This window comes from Prionailurus bengalensis, chromosome D1 (assembly GCF_016509475.1).
Source record: "Prionailurus bengalensis isolate Pbe53 chromosome D1, Fcat_Pben_1.1_paternal_pri, whole genome shotgun sequence".
NCBI classification, from domain to species: Eukaryota; Metazoa; Chordata; class Mammalia; order Carnivora; family Felidae; genus Prionailurus; species Prionailurus bengalensis.
Genome location: NC_057346.1, coordinates 112078156 through 112085463, shown reverse-complemented (window position 1 = coordinate 112085463; position 7308 = coordinate 112078156). Strand labels below are relative to the sequence as shown.

Here is a 7308-nt window from a genome sequence, read left to right as displayed (position 1 = left end):
GTCCCAGAAGGGGTGGAGTTGGGTCCCTCTCGATGGAGGAACAAGCTCGCAGGCCTTTCTGCCCGTGAGAAGCCCGGCTGCCTTCCCATTCCTTCTTCAGAGGTGACACGGTACGAGGTTGGCCGGGAGGGGGAGGGAAGCTTGTGTGAGTCGTGGGCGCCATGCGGCCACTTCACAGGGCGGAGGTTTCTAGAAGAACCTGGCCCTTCATTCTTGAACTCCTCTGATTTTCATTTATTGAGATGTTACTGTCCTGAAGGGAGCAGCACTCCTGCTCCTGAGCCTGAACTTCTGGAAAAGAGGGCAGCTGATGGGGGGTTGGGGGGGGGAAGGGGGGCGGGAAGAAGGGCTCGTATGTGTCCTGGGCAGCCGTAACAAATCGTCACACGCTGAGTGACTTAATACGACAGCCGTTTATTGTCTCCGGGAGGTCAAAAGTCCAAGATCAAGGTGTCGGCAAGGTGGGTTCCCTCTGAGGCTGTGCGGGTCCCAGGTCCCTCCCGCAGCTGCTGGTGGCTTCCAGTGACCCTGGGCTTCCTCTGCCGGCCGAGGCACAGCTCCAGCCTCCGCGTCTGTCCTCACGTGGCCGTCTCCGGACTCCCCTCGTCCCCTCTTCCTCTTCTCAGGACACTCGTCGCTGTGGATGTAGGGCCCGCCTGAATCCTGGATGATCTCACCTTGAGATCCTTATGTTAGTCACATCTGCAAAGACCCTTTTCCCACATGAGGTCACGTTCCCAGGTTCCGGGCGGACATACCTTTGCGGAGGGGGGGAAGGGAGGAGGCCCCTGTTTGACTGGAAGAGGCAGGGGCACTGCCGGGGACAACTGGAAGGCTTGCCAGAGGAGAGGGTGACGAGCAGGGTCTGGAGGGGAGGCACGCTGCCGGGCGGAAGGGGAGTGGACAGGGATGCTGGCGCCCTGGGAAGATCCTGGGGGCGGCTTGAAATGTCCACCGAGAATGCAGCATGAAATTCAGTTTGTCTGCTTCGCTGTGCTCCTGAAGAGGCGGCCCCGAGGGACACGTGTCTTCCCCGAGTCAGTGCCCGGTCTGCCCGGGCATCGGCGGTGGGTATGGAGGCTGATTTCGTTTGCACGCTTGTCTTTGTCTCCAGGCCCGGCTGCGCTCGGCCTGCCGGGACCTCCCTGGGGCTCCCACGCCCCCCACAGCTCGTCTGTCCCGAGGGCACCCCTCCAGGTCCCAAATACCTGCCCCCTCCCCCCCCCCCCCCAGCACCACTGGGCCGTCGGGGCCGCGGGCCGTCCAGACGCTGCCAGGACCTCACCTTGGTTCCGGAGCCAATTTCTGGCGCATCAGGGAACAAGAGGGGCCTTCAGCTCCTCGCTCTGGAAAGGCTGAGGTTTGCACAGCCGGCCACACCTGCGTTGTCCCGGAGGGGGACGGCCAGCTGACCCCACGCCACACCCGCGTGGGCGGCACGGGGATTTCGCAGCACAGGCGCAGTGTTGCATTCGGTGTCCCCAAAGGGATGGGGGGCACAGAGGAGGGGGACTGAGCCCACCCCTGCAAGCTGTCGGCCTTACCCTAGTCCTTGAATCCCTGACTCGGTTTTCCATGGGTGGAACGGGGCCATCTGCCTTCGTGGCGGGGCTGCAGCACTACCCTTCACTTGAAGCTCTCCCTGGCCCTCTCCGGTCGATCAGGCCGTACATTCTGGGTCGTGAGAGGAAAGGGGGCCCGCCTGGACCCCAGTGTGGGGAAGCGGAGGGACCTGGTATTCAGAGGGAAGTGGGCTCCTTCCAGGTGAGGCCCCGCCTCCCACCCTGCATGGCCTCACCTTCAAAGGAAGGCTGTGCCCCTGCTCTCGGATCCCAGACCCACCACGAGGGCCGCTCTGGGGCCTGTGATAAGAGGCCTGGTTGCTTCCGGCCCCGTCAGGGTTGTTTCACTCTGACTCTGTCTCTTCTCCTCTGAGGCCTCTGCCCAAAGCCAGGGTTCCGCTAGCGACAGGCCCTCGCGAGACAGGGTGCCGAGAGCACCCACAGTCCTCTGGACGGCTTTGGGGAGCTTGTCACTAACGAAACAGCTGCCCCTGGGGCCCGCCAGGCCGAGCTTGAAACTGGAACAGGATGTCTGGGCTGCAGAGTTCTCTTTCGGTCTCTGTGTCTCTGCGCGTCCCTCCCTCTCCCTCCCTCTCTGCCTCTCTCCCTCTCCCTCTGGCTTTCCGTCTCTCCTCCTGTCTCTGCAAATGTTCCCTTTGCCTCTGAGTGCAGAACAGCCACCGCCAGGCCCTTTGAATGGGGAGCTCTGGGAAGCACGGGCCCCTCCGCAGGGACCTGGGCCGCGGCTTTATTCATTCCCCTGGTTAATTAACAGTGAATGCCATGGCCCTGGGAACCCAGCGGCTGAGGGGCTGGAGGGAAGGGCAGGAGGGCCCGGGGCAAACATAACAAGTCCCCCTCCCTCCCCCCACCGTGGGGGTCAGCAGCATGGGTGGCTTATCACATTCTTGGGATGCCAGGCCTGGAGGGCTGGGCGGCCATTTGTCTACACCTGTTAGCCCCTCTTGGCTGTGAGAACCGCCCCAGGGACTAGGCAGCTCTGGGGCCAAGTCGTGGACTGGTGACACTGCCCACCCCCACCCCTGTGAGGTGGGTGACTGGATCGAGGGAGGGGTGGGCACTGCCTCCAGAGTCCGGTGCGGCCTTACGGGGCTCATTCAAGGGACTCCCCCCGCCCCCCGCCCCCGGGAGCCTCAGTTTCTTCCCGGGAAGTGGAGGTCATGATGGTGGAGCCCCCCGCCCCCACCCCGGCTGCGCCTGTGGACTAGAGGTAGGGCCCGTGAGGGCAGCCAGGGTCTCTCCTTTGCCCTCCCATGAAGCCCAGGACTGTGGCGAGCACGGCCCGTGTGGTGTCGGGCCGAAAGGGTGTCTGGCCCCCGACTCAGTTTGTGGAGCTTGTCCAACCCAGCTAACCCCGGGACTTCTGCCCCGCAGAAGAGACAAAGACAGATAACAGTAATATTAGCGTTGGCGGGCTAAGGACACCAGGGGCCATAGACTGGGCTATCAGCCCCAGAGATGGAGGGGGCGGGGGGGGGGGGCGGGAAGGACGTGTCGGGGGTGCTGAGGCGTGAGGATTGTCGTCTGGGTTTAAAACCCAGAGAGAGGGTCCCGTGGCCCTCAGTCCCACAGCTATGGTGGAAGAACATTCCAGAAAAGCCTTCTGGACTTGACGCGATCCGTGCGCATCTGTCCGGTTTCGTGGTCCGTCTCCCCCGCCAGAACGTCGGCCTCACGAGGACAGGTGCTTCCGCGATTCCTGTGGTGCTGGCTCACTTTAGAGAGTTAGCAGACGGTCGCTGAACGGCTAACAGATACGACTGTATCGTATGATACGATTCAATGTTCCACGACGAGTATATGACATGGTCTGCAGAGGCACGAGGCCACGCGAGACACACGCTGGTGGGGCGGCCGAGGCTTCGAAAGCCCCTTGGTCACTTGGTGACTCGGGCGCCGCAGCCCCTGGCCGCCCTCTGAGTGGGTGGAAGGCAGTCTGGAGGCCCAGACGGCCCCACACCGACAAAGACCCAGAGGCCACAGGGCGGCAGGGCACCCGGGGCCACATTCCCTGTAAAGCCTCTGCATGTTTTGGCCTTGAGAGCTGACACCAGATAAACTGACGACACCCGCCCAAACGAACAGCTTTGGCCCCATTTCCGTCTCCCAGGGACCCCTTCTTTCACGGTTACCCATTCCCCAAACTTACTTCCCAAAAGCCTTTGTCTGGCAGGCTCCAGTGGCTTATGTTAAAGGGGTTTGCCAGGGAATTTGGGGCTGTTTAAGGACTCCTGAACGTGGCCTGGAGGCACTGCCCAGGGGACAAAGCCTCTATCGCTTCCTTCGAATTCAGAAGATCAGATTAACGGCCTAAGAGTCTCCAAACGCTGTCGCTGCCCCAGTGTTTAGCGAATTTGGAGGCAAAAGACATGGATGGACACAAAAGGGGAAGGACAAGTGTAAAAAAAACCAAAAACCCTCAGGAATGCACCTGCCCGCTGCCCACCCCATGGGAATTCTCAAGGGGGTGGCGGGACCGGCCCCTGACCTGCGCCTGGGGCTCGAATGCCTAACACCTGCCCCCGGAGAAGGATCTGGCAAGGACTCGGGGAGCGGGGAGCGGGCCCCTGCCAGGTGCCTTCGTTCCTGGAACCTGGGGTTGGCAGGCAGGGGGCTCAGGGAGGGTGAGCGTTTGCCCGTGGTCACACAGCGGCCATTCAAGTGTCTGGGGCTACCTGATGCCTGTATTTCCTGCGAGATCCCAGGCAGGCGATCCCCGCCTGGGAGGGTCTGGTCCGCAGGGGCTCCCCATTCAATACAGGGCTCTCCGCCTCTGGGGTCTTCCCCCCACCCCGTGACCAGCAGCCTCCAGGCCCTGAATTCTGGCGTGGGGTCTGATTCTGGTTCCCTGCGCGCCCTCCCTCCGGGGAGAGTCATGAAGGGTGTATTTGGGCCCTGGGGGTGGGGTGGGGGGTGCCACGGAGGCTGGGCGTTTGTGATCAGGAAGCAGGAGGCCAGAGGCCCCCCCTCCTGGGAGCCTCCACCTTCGCCCCATTCCTGAGCCCAGGCCTCCTGCTGGGCGCCTTTGTCTGTCCTTGAGTTTCACAGGCCTCCCCGGCCTTTTTTCTGCCGGTCTCAGGTTTCATCTCTTGCCGGGAGGATCCTTCCAATTCTCGAACCAGTGACCTCCCAGAAGGTGGGTATTCCCACCCTCTGGAATTCATCCTGGGGCCTGCTCCCCCAGGGCCTCATGTTAGAGGCCTGGACGCAGCAGAAGCCAGTAGAAGGTACGGGCGGGGGGCTGTCCACCGGGGCAGTGCTGCGTTGGGGGGCATGGGCCCTGGATTCGTTTCTTTGCGGATCTGAGCATTTAATTTTCAAATCAGAACGTCAGAGGCCAAGAGGTTTCCGAATGGGAAACGTAGAAACCCAGAAAGGAGAGAGGCCCACCCTAGTGTGGGATCGCCAGAGCCCCACAGGGGTCTTAGAGGCCAAGCAGGGTGCAAAGGGCACCCCCTCCCCGGCTGTGCCTCCCCGCTATGCCTCTGTCTCCCGTGTTTCAGACCTGGCATGGGGTGGGGGGGAGAGGGGGCTCCTATTCCCATGCACCGCCCCCCACGCACTCCCTGCCCCTCGGACCCACCTGTCCAGCATCTGTAGGCCGCACTCTCTGTGGACCAGGCCCCCTTGGCCCACAACCCACCCAGTCACCTCCTGGGTGAGAGCCGGTTTTTCACCGCCTCACCCCTCCACCTGCCCTGCTTCTGTGCTCATCACTGCTTCCCCTCCCCGCTGAGGGGGAGCCCCAGCCTGAGCCCCGGGCCACCGGCCCCACCAGAAGGGCCCTCGTCAGTGGTGACAGCCGCCTCTATGCTGGCAGATCCAGAGGCCTCTTCCAATTTCCTCACTTTCCTGGAGGCTGGGAGTCCATCCCGGCGGCCACTCCCTCCTTCCAGCATATTCTTCTCTTGGCTTCTCCCTGCTCCCCTCTTCTCCCTTTGCTTCCGTACTGCCCCTCTCCAGACCCCATGGCGGCAAGGCTTTGGCGGGGGCCTGTCTCGAGCCAGGTACCAAGGTGGGGCTGGGGATACCGTGGAGTCTGGAACACACGCCCCTGACCTCTGGGGCTTATGGTCCCGTGGGATTGCCCGGTCCTCTGGTTTGGTGCACGCCTGCTTCTCTTTTCTCACTGCCCTTCTTCCTGGTGATGTCATCAGTTCCCATGGATTTAAATATCCTTAAGCTGATGACTTCCAAATTTGTCTCTGTAGCTATGACCTCTTCTACGAGCTTCGACCCACATATCCGGCTGGCCGCTCGGCATCTCCTTTGGGGTCTCCCAGGCATGTCAGATAGATCACGGCCAAACTGGACTTTTGGATTTTCTCCCCAGTTCTTTCCCAGCCACTCCCATCCACCCCGTCTTCCCCATCTCAGCAAACCCTCCACTCGCTGCATCCAGAAGCTTCTACGCTCTCCTGGCTTCTTCCCTTCCGTGTCTACTATCAGGAATTCATCCACAGACCCTGAGCGTCCCAGCTCTGCACTTCCTCTCTGTCCTGCCCTTGTCCCTCCTGGGGGCCTGCCTGGGACACAGCGGAGTTCTCCAGGGGACCACCACCCAACAAGGTCCACCTCCACAGAGCTAGGGCCCTGCAGGCCTCACACGGCTTCCCCAGCCACTAGCAGGGAGTGAGGGGCTGTCCAGCCCCCCAGGGACCCTTCAGACCACATCTTCATCCCAACCTTCCTCCTGCTGCTTTCTCAGGGCACTCAAAGCACAGCTGCCTTCTAGCCCAGGGTGCAGGGGAGGGTGGCTTCCAGCTCGTTCGCAGAGAAGGGGAGCAAACAGAACCTGAAGTAAGGAGCGAGAAGGTACCAGCAAGAGGGAGGGAACTGGACAAGTGGGACATTCCTGCCACGACTTCAACTTTTAGGGTATTCTTTCTTCCAACAGAATATTTATTGAGCATCTACTGTGAGATGGTTCCTACACCAGGTGCTGGGAGCAATGCTGACAGGACTAAAGGCTGTGCTGTCCAGGGGAAAGACAGACGGTAAACAAAGCCCTGCTTCCTGGGTTGCACTGCACCCATTTATTCTACCAATGAGAAGCAGAGGTTCTACAAGGGTAATTGACTTGCCGATGGTCACACAATAAAGGGGGAAGAGCCAGGGTTCAAAGCCATTTACCCTCTGTCCATCCATCCAGCTGTCCATGCATCCATTCACTCATCCACCTACCCATCCATCTATCCATCCATCCATCCATCCATCCACCCACTCATCCATCTATCCATCCATCCTCCATTCACCCATCCACCCATCCATCTATCCACCCACCCATCCACCTATCCATCCATTCATCCATCCATTCAGCCATCCACCCATCCATCCACCTACCCATCCACCTACCCATCCAACCATCCATCCACCCATCCATCTATCCATCCATCCATCTATCCACCCACTCATCCATCTATCCATCCATCATCCATTCATCCATCCATCCATCCACCTACCTACATGCCCATCCATTCATCCATCCACCCACCCATCCACCCATCCATCCATCCATCCATCATCCATTCATCCATCCATCCATCCACCTACCCACATGCCCATCCATTCATCCATCCACCCATCCATCCACCCATCCATCCATCCATCCATCCACCTACCCACATGCCCATCCATTCATCCATCCATCCACCCATCCACTCATCCATCCATCCATCCATCATCCATTCATCCATCCATCCATCCACCTACCCACATGCCCATC

The 7308-nt window shown here is 60.6% G+C and overlaps 1 long non-coding RNA gene across 1 annotated transcript; it reads right to left on the bottom strand.

The window, feature by feature from the left end:
- Positions 1-394: 394 nt before the first annotated feature.
- On the bottom strand, positions 395-2688 carry LOC122484106. The gene is made up of 4 exons (XR_006297539.1): positions 1799-2688; positions 1286-1702; positions 759-931; positions 395-637 (listed from the first exon to the last, which is right to left on the bottom strand). It is a non-coding gene; the product is annotated as an uncharacterized LOC122484106 (long non-coding RNA).
- Between the last annotated feature and the right edge of the window lie 4620 nt (positions 2689-7308).